The 17,828-nt window shown below is 36.3% G+C and overlaps 1 protein-coding gene across 5 annotated transcripts in view; it reads left to right on the forward strand.

Moving 5' to 3' along the window:
* The first annotated feature begins 357 nt into the window (after window positions 1-357).
* MARCHF1 (membrane associated ring-CH-type finger 1) overlaps window positions 358-17,828 on the forward strand; it is a 726,479-nt gene continuing 709,008 nt past the window's right edge. For 2 of the 5 annotated variants that reach the window (XM_076010551.1, XM_012735576.3), the window contains exon 1: window positions 588-1,200. The gene's annotated coding sequence lies outside the window, so the exon portion shown is untranslated. Of the gene's footprint in view, window positions 521-587; window positions 1,201-17,828 lie in introns of those variants that run through there. The other 3 variants (XM_076010552.1, XM_076010553.1, XM_076010554.1) reach the window with 3 other exon arrangements.

Genomic DNA, 17,828 nt, shown 5'->3' on the forward strand with positions numbered 1-17,828 from the left:
CCTTATCGTTGGCATCTGCCATCAGTTTAAATACTGATTTAGGAATATTTACAACAGTTCCCGGACTCAACCCCACCTCACCCACCCAGGCCACACACACCATCGGTGCCACCTTTCCGCAGACCCCTCCTCTGTTCTGTCCTTGACTCCAGGTAACCCTGCGATGCCAGGTTCTGGGAACTCCTAGAGGCTCTACTGCCGCCTCCGCCCGCTCTGCGTTCCCCGCGTGAGCGCTGGATTATTCCAGTCTTTGAGCATGGCAGATTTCCACCGGATGACATCATGGGAGAATGAATGCCGGCTCAGAGAGGGGGACGGAGAAGGGGAGGGGGAGCAGAGAAAGGGAGAGGGCTGGCGAGCGGAGCCAGAGCCGGGCTGGGCTGCCTGCCACCCGGCGGCTGGTGCGCTAGCTGAGGAGGAGCGCTCCGCCCGCTCTGACAAAGGATGGGAGGATGCCCGCGCTCCGGGGCGCCAGCCGCGCGCAGCCTGGCGGCCGCCTGAGCCACTTCACCCTCCACCGGTAAGTGACTGCAAAGATCATTCGATCAGCCTCTCTGTGAATCCGCACTCTCCACGGTTCGCTGTCCTGGGCGGCTTGTTCCTGACCCTGAGCGGGGCTTGGCACAGCACCAGCCCCTGAGCGTGGGCAGCAGGTGCCTTTGCCCAGCGGGTCGGCTGGAGAGCCAATACTCGCGGCTGGGGTTCGCGGCGGGCGCGGCGACCCAACCCCTAGGCGGCGTGCTCGCCCAGTCGGCGCGCTGTGGTGAGCGACGCTGCTCCGCCGTCGGTCCCGGGTTACCTCTCGGCCCCTCGCGCCGCCCTGCGCGCACGTTGCTTCTGTTGGGTCCCCAGCGCGCCGCGCGCCGTTTACACCAGCGTCGTACTCGTCACCCAGCCGCACCCCTCAGAAAGCGCGGAATCTATGACAGCTACTTCACGGGCTCACGCGCTCCTTGTGTGGGCTTGAGGGGGACCGGCAGCGATTACCCAGGGAGAGCGCGCTCCCTGGAAGACCGCAGGCAGCCTTTGTCTTGGGTTTAGCGCTCATGCGCTCAAACCTAAGTCAGGCTCACTACAACTGTTGGGTCCAATTCTGGGTCCCTGCAACCGCCCTCCCGGGTGAGATATGTCATTGTGTTCCTGCAGCAGGCTGGACTGAGAGCTGGGACTTACGACGCCAGAGGGGTCCTGCGCTCATGGGTGAGTGTCGCAGTTATCCAGGTGCAGAGCGAGCTTCTGGAGCTTCAGGAAGTGAGGTGGCCAGTCGAGGCAGAGAGACACCCAAGTTCTATCCCCAAGCGGTGTGAGGGAAAAGGGAAACTTGGGGAGATTCACTCTCGCGTCCCTCTCACCCCGGTTTCTGAAGCGTTTATCTTGGGGATTATTTGTGGCAGGTGAATGGAGTCACAGGCATGTCCAATACGTAATTAGAGAGCCCCGTGTTTCCCTGGCAATTCCTTTTGTTATTCAGTAGTTCCGGAAAAGGTTTGCTTGCTAAACATTTTTGAGATCAGTATCTTTTCCATTACAGAGCACTGGGGACTTAAAAAGATTCCAAACCTGCTCAGGTACCTTAGTTTAGAGTTGTATCGCGTATGCGTGCTATACAGTCAACTCATCAGTCTCCACGTCTCCAGGCTTCCTGCCGGTTGGACACACGTTTTATTGATGGATTTCTTCTGTTTGAGTAGAGTCCAATTTTCAGATCCCAAGGAAGTGGTGTTATCTGTTGGAACATTTGTTTTTAATGTCAATTTATTTCCAAAAGAAATGTTTTGTGAAAAAGATGGAAAGAAGTGAAAGTTTGCTACTTTGGGGTCCAGTTACTTTTTGTTGAGTTTTTATCTAGTACGATCTAAAATATTTAACATTTTAAGAGCTATTTCATATTCATGAGTTTAGAGTATAATAAATAATCCCTGAACGTTAAGGAGATTCTTGGTATACAAATTTGATATTCCAGCATTAATACCAGAGTATAAGAAAGTAAAAATCATGGTTATAATTCAAAGACTCATTTTATTCTAATTAAACGAAGCTTACTGTGTGTATGTATATATATATATATATATATATTTTTTTTCTTTAAAGGTAGGTGATCCTGAGGAAGCTTTTCTAAGAGGATCAAAATAAATTTCTTGATCAGTGATTGCTTTTTTGATAAAGTTTGAGGTCTTTTCAGAGCAGACATGATAGAAAATTATTGGAATAATAACTGTGGTGGAAATAAAAAAGGAACTGGGTGGGACAATACAGGAAGGTTTTATTAAATATGAATGGTAGGATAATCAAAGGGTGCTGCATCAGTTTGATTTTGGAAAAGCTCATTGTAGTTTTTACATATTTGTCTCTCCTGGGAAGTGCATAATTAAATGTTTGATTATGTTATGCTATGTTGAGAGAGCAATGGTATGAGCAGAGAGCGCACCATTTTTATCTAGGACTTCTGAGATTAGCACCAACATTTTCTCCTGTGATTCAGAAATTTTTGTTTCATTATTTGTTTCTTAACTTCTTGGCACAAAAGGATCCACCTGTTTTTTCACAAGTTTTATTTCATTCTAACTTTATTGTACTCATCTCTTTATAGTAAAGCTATTTGAGGCTTTACATTAAGGTTCTGAGAGAACCTGTTGCTCATGTTGACTCCTTTCGTCAAATATTGAAATAGCAAAATCTCTTTTTGAAAATAGTCCAGTGAACGTAAGTCTGCTGACGTGCTCATGTGATGGAGCGTACCCAACATAAAAATATGCACTTACATAAAATATGTTTATAATTCCGATCAGATAGCTAGCAGTAATCAGCAAGATGTACTGTGGCATTTGGCTCACAGTTTTTGGCAAATGATATTGCTTTCAGAAATGAGATGTTTTGCCTTCTTTATATGGTAAATAAAAATGCACATTAAGGAGAACAGATGATATTTTATATCTGAAATCTATAATTTTATTTTAAAAATATTTTATCCAAAAAGGTAAAAACTACTTCATTACTTCACTACACATGGACTAGAATATGTGAGGAAAGTCCTCAAAAAGCATAAGCATCTTATAGATAGATATGATTTGATATATGTGGTAGGCAGTACAATAGTATTTTTTTAAGCATATAGAGTAAAATAATGTCCTTGAGCTAGAGATTATTCTCATAATGTTCTTTAATATGTTTCACAACTTCTTTGGCACAAGGACTCTTAACTGGGAAAGATGAGGAAAAGGAGGAAGTTGCATTATAGCACAAAAGCAAAGCCATAGCACAATGCCCAGAGTAGGCAAAAGTGGTATTCCAAGGTTGTAGAAAAGTGTATTATATCAAGACACTGGAAAATTTCCATGAAAAGATTATGTATGAGGAATAAGTTTGCACTATTTGATAGTCTCTGGCTTTCCCTGTTCCAGTTGTGTGATTTAACAGATACTTTAGGACCACTATGATCCACTGAAACTTTCTTTTCTTGAGGCAAAATTATATCTTGAACTCAATCAGAAGGTTGTTTTACAGGCTTTTTCATGGTGCAATTCAAATTCTAGTTTAAGGATGCTTTATGGATCACAAAACATTGTAGTTTTAACTTTTGTGCAGGTCTTTGATATAGAAACTGACCAGTAAAAACTTTAGCTGAAAGGTTTTGTCATCTTAGCTTCTGAAATTGCAAGTTAAGCATGAAAGCCAACAGTTACAGGATTGTTGAAAATATTTAGGAGTGTGATGATATCTTATTTAGAGGGTTAAAATAATGTTAATGGAATTTTTTAAAAAATGAAAGAAATTTTAAGACAAATTCTCTAGAAGCCACAACTATCCCTTTGCTTTATATTGGGAATTTTTGCAACTTAATGGACTCATGTATGATATTATTAATTCATTTTCTATTTCCTAGTGTCTAAATGATGAATACTGCCTAGGAATTATGTGTTCTTGTTTTGACTCTGTCATCTAGGAAAAGTTTCTGAACATTAGTTTTATTTTACATAAAATAAGGATGATAATATCTGCCTTGCCTTTCTGGAAGGCAATAGTGCATAGCAAATGGGCTAATCTACAAAAATGAATTGGAAAATATAGGAAGAACTTCCTGACAATTATGTATTAGTAAACTTAACTTTTAAACTTATAATAATTTATAATTCATATTTATATTTTTATATTTATATATTTATATAATTATAATAATTTATAATAATTAAACTTATAATAATTAGTTTTGGTTAAACAAGTAAGTTGATAGAGGTGAATCTAGTTTGTGATTTCCATTTGAAATATCTGGTAATTTTAATTAGTGACATTCTTGCCAATTCATTTCTCATAATTTATTCATAAATATTGTGAAATAGATGGCTTATATATGTTTTATTGAAATTTTGCTGGCAACAAATTCATACATTTTTGTGTGTCTGGAAATATTTTTATACAGCCGTAATTTAAAAAGAATATTTAATCTAAGTATAGAATTTTTATTTGGCAGTTATTATTTTCAACACTTGTTCTTTTGATTTCAACACTTTGTTCTTTTGATTTCTGGCTTCCATCAAACTTGTCAGTCTTATTGTTTCTTTGAAGTTAATGTGTCTTTGTTTCTGGCTGATTTTATGATTTTTTTTCATTTGTCTTTATTTTGTTTAGTTTTACTATGATGTTCCTAGGTGTAGTTTGCTTTGTATTTATCTTCCTTAGAGTTTGCAGAGTTTCTTGAATTTGTGGATTGGTATCTTTCATCAGGGGAAATTTGTTGGTGAATTATGTCTGCATATTATCTCTGCTATTAACTATTATCTCTTCATATATAGCTCTACTCATATATAGCTCTATATCTACTTCGTATATAGCTGTTCTTTTTCTGAGATCTCAATTACATGTGTAATATCTGGTTTTACTATACCCAACATGTCTCTTATACTTGTTTCACTGCTTTATACTCTTTTTTCTCTCTTTGTTTGTTTGAATATTTTTTTGACCTTTCTTCAGTTTATTAACCACCTTCTACCCTATGCTTATTATGCTGTCAAGCTCATCCATGGATTATTATTGTAATTGTTGTATTTTTTTTCTTTTTTTAAATGTGCCTTTAGGTCTTTTTTATACATCCAAATTTATCTGCTTTCTCCATTTTTTCCTTTATTGCTTTGACCATATTAATCAAGATTACTTCAAAGTTTTGCCTGCTAATGTCAATAACTGCACTGCTGTGAGCATCTTTTTGGCATCTCTCTTTACTCCTGAATTTAGTCATTGTGTAGAAGATTCATAGAAGCTCTAGATGATTTATCCATCTCCACAAGGGTGTCAACATTTCCTCTGCTACACAGATGCAATGGGCAGGTGGCCAATCATTGTAATCCAGTTAATGACTGAGCTGAGTCAAGTGTTAGACTTCATCCCCTTCTGGGGCAATCAGCTGCCAAGACATAGGTATCTAAAGGCACCAACAGTGCATGCATAGGTCCTGAACACAGACCAGCACAAGACTCCTGAGAATCCTGCTCTTCTTTTCAGACGCTTCCTTCTTAGTGTCTTAGCTTCCAATCCTATGTGCAACTTCAGGCTTTAGCAAATGTCATTTGAGTAACATTATGTACATGTCAGCTGGCTGCTCTACCTTTTATTTCTCACTGGGATCTTGGCCCCTCAGGTCTCCCATTTTGTCTCTCCAGCTCCTTAATACTGCCAACCTCTCTGCTGGTTTCTCTGAGCAGCAGTCCTCTGCTCAGGCAAAGACCATATTCTGAATCTCTTTCGTGTTTCCAGACCGGCAATTGCACCCACCCTTCATTCCAGGGTGTGGTGGTGGGGGAGACACAACCTTAAAAATCAGCCTACCCCTTTGATACTTCCTCCACTTGGAATCTCAAAGCCTCTAATCTTGACTTCTTCAGAAGCTCTCATAGTTTTTATTAGATTTTTTCCCCTTATATTTGGCTCTTCTAGTTGTTGTGGTAGTGTTGGTCTGCTGTGGGGTATTTCACCAAACTGTCAGCTGAAGTGGGTCATTATTTTTCGCTGATTACATACATAGATGTACAGGGATCCAAGATCATTACTTATGATAAAACTGGAGTTAGTAGTCCCAGCCTCCAGGCTCCTAGGCAATACAGGTAACTCTACACCCATTAAAAAAAGTATTTTTGTAAAAACAGGCCAGATTCTACTAAGCAGTTACATTTTGTACCATCTACATTGAGATAGTTTGTTATCCTTTTGAGGTAGATGTTAGCTACAGTGAAGACCGATGATTCCAACAGCCAGTACATTCAAGTTCTTGGTATCTAAACATTATAAATTGACAAAACTTTTAATTCTTTTGGAAGTGATACCCACACAGTAGCACAGACACACACACATGTGTGTGTATGGAAAAGTGAGGCTCTTTTCTGTACACAAGAGCTCCATGATTTATGAACCATCCTAACTTACAAATAAATGCTATAAATATGGAGTGAAAAATCTGGGAAATTTAGAATCTCCCTCTTTTTAGAAACAACTGTCTTTTATTTTTTAGACTCTTGCTCTGAAAAGCAACTGACTTATTGTCATTTGCATATAATAGTGTTAACAAGCTAGTAGTATATTGATCCCTTTTCTTATTGGTATATGGATAAAACTTAGAATATATTTCTTGACCAATCCACAGAAGTATAGTTAATTCAGATCATGCCTGAAGTATATTGTTAGGGACGTATGATCTGAATTAACTATACTTCTGTGGCTTGGCCTAGAATTTTTGTTAAATCTGCCTAGTTATGGATTGGTACTGAGGATCAACTATCATATATAATGTTATTTTATTTTATTTTATTTTTTTTGAGACAGAGTCTCGCTTGTTGCCCAGGCTAGAGTGAGTGCCGTGGCGTCAGCCTAGCTCACAGCAACCTCAAACTCCTGGACTCAAGTAATCCTTCTGCCTTAGCCTCCCGAGTAGCTGGGACTACAGGCATGCGCCACCATGCCCGGCTAATTTTATATATATTTATATTAGTTGGCCAATTAATTCCTTTCTATTTATAGTAGAGACGGGGTCTTGCTCTCGCTCAGGCTGGTTTCGAACTCCTGACCTCGAGCAATCCGCCCGCGTTGGCCTCCCAGAGTGCTAGGATTACAGGCGTGAGCCACCGCGCCCGGCTTATAATGTTATTTTTAAGTGATTATATATTCCAGATAACATGTTAGGAATCACTGACTTTTGGGGACACAATCAACTGGAAATTGGAGAATGTCTGGAATAGGTTTTTTACTTGCCATCCATTCAGTGTCCTAAGGCATATTAGGAGATTCATTGAAACTCGGTGGAAATGATAAATTAGGTAGTATGGTCTTGCCGGCTCATTGTTTGGGGCTGACACTAGTTGATTTTCACAAGGTATATCACATGCTCTCTGGGTCTTGGGCCTCTTGTCCTCTCAGCCTCACTTCCGGTTTGGACTATGGCTCTGGCAGACATTGTAGGCAGGCTTTAACTCAGTTGTGCTGACTTTCCCACCTCAAGCTGTGCTGCGTATCTTTCACTTTCTGCCCTGTGACTTTACTGGCACGTCTTATTTCTCCCTTTGCCCTTGACGGAGGTCCATACTGCTAATCCCACCCAGGCAACCTCTCAATCCGTGGGAATGGGTGGGCAGTTCTGAGAGATGCTCTGTGGTTCCACAGGAGGGCCAGGTGGGACAGAGTCGCAGCTGGCATGGTTGTCTCCCAGTTCCACACACTTGTATTGGCTTTTACTCTTCCTGTTTCATTTTACCCAGTGCCTCACTCTCACTCCCTGCAGTCACCTTCACTACTTGCACATAATTTCTTAGTCTAGACTCTGCTCTTTTCTTTTCTGGGTGGCAGGGAAAAAAAGGGAAGGGGAGGGGAGGGGAGGGGAGGGAGGAAGGAAGGAAGGAAGGGAAGATCAAGACTAAAGCAATATGCCACATCCATTTACAATGAAAGAAAAATAATAAAGAAGAAACTAAAACAGTGTATTTCTCCAATGTATTTAATTTACAAATTTATCATCTTTTAGATCACCAAATGAGGCCATTTAAATAATTCTTCTGGTAACTATGAGGTCATCTGCTGACATGTGATTAATTTCCCTCTATTCCTTCTTTCTTTTTTGTTGTCTTTCAGTATTTATTTGTTGGTAGTCTAGTCTATGCCCAGTACTCAGCTAGGTCTTTGTAATAAAATGATGTGTAAAAAATGTGGCATGATTTCTGCCTCTTTGAAGCTTTTTATTTCCATGAAATTAATTAATTAAGCACACAAACCAATGCATATTTGCAAGAGTGAGTACAGTGAAGGACAAATGCACACTAATGGGAAAGCCTATAACAAGGGAGTTTGACTTAGCCAAGACAGGGCTGGGCAAGCCTCCTTGAGGAAGTGATGTTTGAGCTGACAGTGGAAGAAGGAAAAAATTCATTAGGTGGGGAGAGAATGGAAGAGTTTTCTAACAGCAGGACAAATGAGTGTACTCAATGTCCTATTGTTGGGACAAGCCTGAAAGATTCCTAGATAGTTGGAGGCAGTGTGATGTGGATTGAGGAGATGTACCAAATATAAGAGTACTGTCACAAAATGTTTGGCACATTAAATGATGAATTGTGTGTGTATGTGTGTCTGTGTGCCTGTGCAGGTGTGGGTGTGGGGGGGCAGTAAAGAAGGATCTAACAAATAAACAAGATCATCTATTAATAAAAAATAATTATGTGAAGAATCAAGGGAGAATGTTGTATAAAATATGCAGACTAACAAATATTGAGTTATGAACATTTGAAACAAATGAACTTTGTAGAAATCGATAATTTTAAGTTAGTGAAATTCTAAAGGAATAGAGTTGAAAGAAAAGGGAAGGAAGTAGGTATTCATTTATTGCTCAATTTATTTGTCCTAGCTCATGATAATGACACCTTAAGAACTGCCTACAAGGCTTTTTAAGTTCTATAAGTTTAAGTAGGTTTACTTAGCTATAAAATTTATTTAGTTTTACTGGTTATCTATTAATTTTTAGGGTGATTAATTGTGGGTAGTTTTTTTTCTGTTTAAAAGTGCAGTATTTCAACAAAAATTTTACTTGTGATTTATTTTAATAGTGTAATACTAAAAGGTCTATATAGATGTTACTGAAGCATGGTACACAGCATGTAATTATTCAGTCTTCAATAAGTTTTTGTATTTAGGGTTTAATAAAGTTAAATTGCCCATATGCTTACAAGTTTGGATTCTGGTTCTGCTAATTTCTCCAAAATTTGAAATTCGATCAATTAGAGACAAATTATTTTCCTTTTAGAACTATATTTCCTTTGATATTTCTTAGCAATTTTGCTTTAAAAGAACCCAAAGTCATGTCCTAGGCACAGTGTGAGATGACCCTTTAATATTTAGCATAATATATATAATAGTTCCTGCCAGCTACCTTTCCTTTTTAATGAAGTAATTTGGTTTATTTATGGCTTACTTTTAGACTTAATCTTTTCTGAAATCTCTTAACCTCACAAGTATATTTTCTTTTAAAAATCTTTAATAAATAAATCAAGTATTTATTCATAACTACCTTATGAAAAAACAATTCTGTGCCATGAATAATCACAGAGAATTAGAAAGAAGTGGGGGAATTAATCTGACAGATTACCAAGATTTTGAGTGACAAGTATAAAAGGCTGAGTCTGAGACTTTGTGATATGTTCGTTATGGCATTCATGGTAAAGAAAATGAGCCCTAAGAAAAAAGAAGTGGTAATAGACACTATTTCTGAGGGCTTTTGTTATGAGGATGAACCCTAGTTGTCAATTTTCAGAAATTGTTAAATATGACACAGAAGGTGTTAAAATTTTTAAATCATATGTGACCCCCAAATGCCCCAAATATTCATTGTATAAATAAAAAGAAGTATTTAAAAATGTTAATAGTGGTCATAGGACTATGATTAGTTTTATACTTTTATTTCCCAAATAGTCTTTAATGTGTGAGTCATTTCCATAATAAAAATGTATATAAATACTTCTTGAATGCAAAAATGAATATTGAGGCAAAACTTCAAACTGTTGACTTCTGTTAAATCTCATTAGTTTTATTGTGGGTTTTAAAACATTTTCCTGTGTGTAAATATATTGGTGATAAAAATTATATATAGAAAAAATAGTGTGAAAAGCAGTCCTCTGTTTCATGCTAAGTTAGATGACACATCTAATGTGAAAATTTCTTAGAAAAATTTTCCTCTCAACAGTGTAAGAGAGAACACGTGCTAATACATTGCTTTAAAGAAATTATTGATTATTTTTTTTTTTTTTTTTTTTTTTTGAGACAGAGTCTCGCTTTGTTGCCCAGGCTAGAGTGAGTGCCGTGGCGTCAGCCTAGCTCACAGCAACCTCACACTCCTGGGCTCGAGCGATCCTTCTGCCTCAGCCTCCCTGGTAGCTGGGACTACAGGCATGTGCCACCATGCCCGGCTAATTTTTTATATATATATCAGTTGGCCAATTGATTTCTTTCTATTTATAGTAGAGACGGGGTCTCGCTCTTGCTCAGGCTGGTTTTGAACTCCTGACCTTGAGCAATCCGCCCGCCTCGGCCTCCCAAGAGCTAGGATTACAGGCGTGAGACACAGCGCCCGGCCTAATTATTGATTATTAATTATAGGGAACCAACTTGTCCTAATAAACAAAAAGAGAACAATTTCATGTCGCCAAGTATTACATATGTGTGTTTTTTGATGAGGAAAGAATAGTAAACAGTTTTTTTTTTTGCTTTTATTTTACTTTATTTATTTATTTTTTTATTTCGGCATATTATGGGGGTACAGATTTTAAGGTTTCAATAAATGCCCATTTCCCCCCCTCCCCCCACAAGTCTGACTCCCGTTTTTTCATGGTGGTAACAGTTCAATAGATCATGGACTCTGAACTCACCTGCCCTCCAGTCCCTCATGGGTTCCTATTTACTCAGCAGTCCTGAATGTGACTTTGATGATGTGTACTTCACCATGTGGGTGCTGGGATCCATGCTTTAAGAGCGAGATATTTTTGTGTTGGATCTTCCTCGATGCCAGAAAATTACTTAGAAAAAGTTTTGTCGTAGAAGGAAACAACATCTGAAAAATCAGTTAGCTGTATAATTATTAGTTTGTGAATCATGTATAATGTAAACATTCAATCTGATATCCAAGGGTGTTTTTACCACATTATAGTAGGATAATAAGCACAATACAAAATAAAATGATAAAGGTGAACTTTTTCAATGTTTTATATTTTATAGCTATAAAACTATCAGGGAAAATTATGTTTGTTATAAAAAATTAAACAATATAGAAATATTAAGAGTGAAAGTTATTATTCCCCTTCAATTCCCTCCCAACTCCACAACATTGACTTCCTTTCTGAGATGCATCTAAAATGTAGATCATATGATCATACATGTCACATATATATTTATGTTCATATATTAAAATATAACATTTCAATGAATATGTATTGTGCTATGCCTTATCTTTTTACAATCTTTCTTGGATATCTTTTTCATGTCAATATAGTCTACTTGCGGTACAGTATCACATTTCTAGAGGTGTTTGGCTATTTCACTTCTAAAAAACTCTTTGTATGTGGGCACAAAAAGATATATTTATGGCAATGCCACTTCTATTGATTTAAAAATTCTAAACTATCATTAATTAGCTTATTTTCATGCAACTGCATACTATACAGAAGTTAAAATGAATGAACTAATATTCACTTGTCAACATAGATTAATATTTAAAATATAATTTACTTTCATAATGAGTATATGTAGTATTTGTTTTTCCATTTTTTTGATAGGATAATGGTTTCCAGCTACAAATTGTTGCAAAAGGCATTAAGTCATCCTTATTCATGGCTCAGTAGTACTCCATCATATACATATACCACATTTTGTTAATCTATTCATGAATTAATAGGCACTTGTGTTGATCCCACATTTTTGCAGTTGGGAATTATGCTGCAGTAAACATTCAAGTGCAGGTATCTTTTTGATAAAATGACTTCTCTTCCTTTGGGTAAATACCTAGTAGTAGGATTTCTTGATCAAATGGTAGGTCCACTTTTAGTTATTTGAGGAATCTCCATACTATTTTCCACAGAGGTTGTACTAATTTTCAGTCTTACCAACAGTGTATAAGCATTCCTTTCTCTCTGCCAGCATCTTTTTGGACTTTTTAATAAAAGCCATTTTAACTGGGGTAAGGTAATATCTCATTGGGATTTTAATTTGCTTTTCCTTGATGATTAGTGATGTTGAGCATTTTGCCATATGAGGATATATATGTATAGAGGGAAGTAAAGTTTAATAGAAATCAAGCAGGGAGGAAGTAGGGATAGGTGAAAACCTACCCAACGGGTACAGTGAACACTATCTGAGTGACAGGCACACTTATAACCAAGCCTCAATCATTATGAAAGTGATGTATGTAACCAAAAATATTTGTACCCCCATAATATTATACTTTGAAATAAAAAACAATCAAGCTATACCTTTAGTGGGCAACAGAAAAGTAGGAACCGAAATAATAATTTTGTTTGGTTTTATCTTCTGGTTCTTGCCATTGAGAGACTATTCAGAATAAATACTACTTGATACTTAAAAAATATATGATTTGAGTGAATAAAGTCACAAATGATAGTTATAATGTATATATGATACATTACTTTTACAAACTTCATAAACAAAAAGTCTCTATATTAGTTGTAGGTACTTAAATATGTAGGAAAACTGTGAAAATGTGATAGTGGTGTTTAAAGAGCTGTTTCTATCTTCAGCAGGTTTTTACAGATCTATCTTGACAGGCAGGTATTGTGATATTGATCTCCATAATAGTCATACCAATTTACATGCCCATCAGCAATGCATTATCAAAATTTGTTTTTTGTACATTTGTGTTTAAATATCTTCTTGATGTTTAATATTTTTCCCTCCTTGTACTGTTGAGCATCTTTTCATGTATATAAGGACTTCTCTTTTTATTTGTCTTCCCTTTTGCAAAATATCATTTAAATATTTTGTAGTTTTCCCTTCAGTTTGAATTTTTAAAATGGATTTTAAGAATTTTTATATATTCTGAGTACTAACTTTTTGTCATTTATATGCATTGAAATATTTTCTTGTATACTGCCGTTTGTTTTTAAAGTTCATTATAATGTCTTTTATGTATAGAGATTATAAAATTTTAGTCTTCTGATTTTAATTACTTTGCCCTTATAAATATAGTATTTCTTATTTGAGTAGCATTTTCTTAGAGATTATAAAAATCTTCACTTAGTTTCCTATTAAAGCTTTAACTATGTTTTGCATTAAGGTCCTTGGCCCAGTTGGAATTTATTTTTATAGTTGCTTCTGAAATAAGGATCAGTCTTCCCTTATCCCCAAATTCATAGCCAACTGTTTCAGTTTAATTTTTCCCATTGATTTGTAAGGTTAACTCTGTAATATTCAAGTCATACACACGCACACACACTCACACACACACACACACACACACACACACATCTGTTTTTGTTTCTCTGTTCTGTTCCATTGGTTTATTTGTCTAATCCCTTGCCAATTTAATACTTAATTCTTTAATCCTTTTAACATCATGAGCCAACTTTATTAGGATGAATTCTATCCCTCATTCTTATTCTTTAAAATTGTCTTAGCTGTTCTCATAAACTTTACCATATTATCTGACTGTCTGCTTGTTAAATTCCATGAAACATTCTGTGTGATAGATATTATTTGGTTGCTTCTTTAGACCCATTCTCCGTGGAGCTGCAGCCCCTGTGGCTTCTGACTTCTAGCTGGGTTTGGCCAATGGGAGACGCCAGCAGGAGATTGTAGTGGGGAGAAGAAAGAGAATGGTAAAGGTATTCATTCCTCTGGTCCCTCTCTGTCTCTCAGCCGGTGTGGCAGTGGATGTGTACATTTCAAGATTCCAGTTCTATCTGGATTTCTTTGCCCCTATTCTCTCATTTCCCCCATTAGGCTGAGAGTTAGTGGTGGTTATAATAGGTATAATAGAGGGAAAACTTCCTTTTTTTAACTCTAACCACATTTCTGTTCTGGTCCTTTTGGATATGATATCCCTTTCCTCCAAAGTCTCTGACATATCTGTTTGAATTGGAAGTACATTAGTTTTATAGTTTAAGACAATTATCAGTTTTATGATAGAACCTTTCTATTCATATATAAGTTACATAACTCCATTTATCTAGCTTTTCTTTTATGTGCTTCAATGATATTATATTTTTTTCTATAAACATCTTACTTAGCTTTCTGAGATTTACTCCCAGGATTGTTATTGTTTTTTTTTTTGTAATTATAAATGAGATGTTTAAAAAGATACATGTTCTGCATGTTTATTGGTGATGTAAATTGATTTTTACACGTTGATTTTTCATCCAGCAACCTTTCTAAGCTTTTATCTCTTGTAATATTTTTTTTGAAGTTCTTTCTATTGTATAGGCTAGCTAGATAACCATGTTGTCTGTGTATAATAAAAAATAATCATCATTATCTCTAAAATTTATCTATAACTCACTTTCTTGAAAAGCATACTTTAGATGGAGTAGTTTATTTAATCTTCAATTCAATCCTGTGATACAGGTACTATTATTGTTGTATATATGTATATCTTTTTTAAAGAAAGATGTTCCCAGAGGTTAGTGGTTATAGTAACTTGACTAAGGCAATGCAGCTTGTAACTGGTAGTTAATACTGTCCTCATTTTCCACGTAAGAAAACCTAAGCACAGAAATAACTAATCTGACTGAAACCACACAGCTAGTAAATGGCAGGGCCAGGATTTGAGCTCATGCATTCACCTTGATGCTCTTAAAACCATGGCATACAATTTTGAAGTGTTCACATCTTTTTTTTTTTTTCAATCTGTATCTCTCTAATTTATTTTTCTGGAAATAGCATATTAGTAAGAACTCTTATACAAAGTCATAGCAAAGGGATTGGTGTAGACACAGAGAAGAGCCACCCAAATCCTCCTTCAAGGGAGGACTTGCTGCCCAGGTGGAGGAATGTGGGCAGTGGACAGCCTTTAGCTGTCAGCCCCTTCAGGCTCCGCTGCAGAGAATATATGTCAGCCCCTTAGGGTCTGCTGCAGGTATAATAGAGGTCTCTCTATGATACCTATTATAACCACCACTAACTCTCAGCCTAATGGGGGAAATGAGAGAATAGGGGCAAAGAAATCCAGATAGAACTGGAATCTTGAAATGTACACATCCACTGCCACACCTGCTGAGAGACAGAGAGGGACCAGAGGAATGAATACCTTTACCCTTCTCTTTCTTCTCCCCACTACAATCTCCTGCTGGTGTCTCCCATTGGCCAAACCCGGCTAGAAGTCAGAAGCCACAGGGGCTGCAGCTCCACGGAGAATGGGTCTAAAGAAGCAACCAAATAATATCTATCACACAGAATGTTTCATGGAATTTAACAAGCAGACAGTCAGATAATATGGCAAAGTTTATGAGAACAGCTAAGACAATTTTAAAGAATAAGAATGAGGGATAGAATTCATCCTAATAAAGTTGGCTCATGATGTTAAAAGGATTAAAGAATTAAGTAGGGTCTGCTGGTCCCAGGGTGCCTCCCTTGTGGAGCAGCCCCTTTAACTCAGAGAGGGAGTTGACTTGAGCCTTCCCTGGTCCATAGCACAGTTCAGCTTCTCCCTCTGTCCAATCAGACCTCCTCTTTCTTTCTAAAGTGTTCATCTCTAATGTAAATGTCTTACACTGTGATTTCTCACAGCATCTGCTTGTAGAGACCCCCGCCTGCAACAGGGTTGAAAGCTGGTATCATGGTCTCTTCGTTGGTTTAAAGTAACACTTTTAATATTTCACTTAATTAATTTAAAGAAGTTTCTTTTTATTCTTAACGTGAGACTCATAATTGTTTTCTTATGAATTGATGTTGAAGTTTTACAAATATAACTTCTTGGCTTCTAATCTGTTCATATGGTGAGTTTCTAATGATAAACAATCCTTCCTTATTTGAGATAAATCTTGCTTAGTCATTATATGCACAAATCGCTGAATTTTGTTTTAAATGTATTATTTAGGATTGTTGCAGCTATATCTAGAAATGAAATCCCATATTGTTTTTCATTTGTTATTCTTATCTAGCTTTGGTATTAATGTTTTCAATCATAAGAGTGAATTTGGGAAAATTCCTCCCTTCTCCTCTTTTTCTATGGAAGAGTTTTGATTAGAGTTATCTTTTTCTCCATGTTCAGCAATACTTGCTTATAAAACTCTCTAGTATTAGTGCCTTTTAATTTACTAATTCAAGTTATTAAATAATTATAAGTCTTTTTATGTTTTCTAGTTTTAAGTCATATTTTTATAAATTATGTTTTTCTAGAAAATTTTCTCCTCCATTTTTTATTTCTTTTTAAATTATTCAAGAAAATATATATCTTTATGATGAAAGTTTCTATTCCATCTAAAATTATATTATATTTTTTATTTCCAAAGATAATCTTTTCATTGGCCAACCTTCTATGATGTCTATTTTTTTAGGTATGTAAGAAAAATCAGTTTTTAAAGAAAATTATTTCTCTGTATTTTTCCATTTCCTAGTCTATTAATTCATTTTCCCTTTCTTTTTTTACTTTCTCTTTTTTATTTCTTGGGTTTAATCTTTTAATCTCCTTTTAAAAATTCTTTTTGTATTGAATCCTTAGCTCATTAACAGTTTTACCTTTTCCAACATATACTTCTAAGGCTATATCTTCACACTAAATACTACTTTAGCTAAGTTACAAAATTCTATTATGCAGATGATATTACTCTGGGTAAATGGTAATTAGTAGACTTGGTTAACTGAAGTAGTTTATCATTTAAGTAGACATCACTAAAGAAGGAACTCAGCGAACAAGATCATCATGTTATAAAACATGTTGTAATTTAGATTAATATTATTATTAATAACAGTATCCCAAGAAAATGAAATATGGTTTCTGGCTATTAGACCAAGTTCAGAATAGTTTATAAAATAGGAAATGCTGCAGACTGTTTGTTATTTTAAGAATGGGCTTTTTCTGACTACTGATATCATTAAACATTGATCAACTAGATGTTAAAAAACATAAAAATATAAAAGGAAGCTCCAAAGGATATTTAGTTTTCCCATGTATTTTTATAGCAATATAATTTTTATTTAAAATATTTGGAGGAAAATATGAAAATATATTGTGATATCTCAATCCATTTAAGAAAGGAATTTCTTTTATTATTCTGGAAAACCTAACACATCACAAAACTGAGGATTTTTGTTTTCTTCTGGGGATCACGAGTAAACATCTCTAGTGCAATAGGTGTATTTAATAGGAAAGCAGCTCTGTTCCTCTGCACCCAGCTGTTAGAAAATGTTTGGAAGATGTGGACATTCACATCATAAGCACTCTATTAACTCCAGTGGTGTGTGTCATAGCACATGTGCTGTGCTTCTGAGAGAGAGTACTCTATTCATGAAGTGATGTTTTGGGAGGAATTCATACTTTTTCCATTTGCCACTATTTTCAGCATTGTTGTCTGATGCATTCAAAACCTCTGAACAAAAACTTCAGCAGATCTGTCTGAAGTGAGACCCTTCAATCAAACTACTACTTCTGCTATACTTTAGGATGGATCTCTCAGCTGATTTCTCTATTGAGAAGAAACAGACATTTTCTAAGGCATATGATGCCTAGTTAAGCTCATCTGAAGTCCTTACTCCTGATATATAAAAGTCCTTACTCTTGATATGTAAATCATGGAAGTGCATAGGCCATATTCTATATATAAAAATGTGAATATACCATTTAATCACTGCAACATAATATT

This window comes from Microcebus murinus, chromosome 15, assembly GCF_040939455.1.
Source record: "Microcebus murinus isolate Inina chromosome 15, M.murinus_Inina_mat1.0, whole genome shotgun sequence".
In the NCBI taxonomy this organism is placed as follows: domain Eukaryota; kingdom Metazoa; phylum Chordata; class Mammalia; order Primates; family Cheirogaleidae; genus Microcebus; species Microcebus murinus.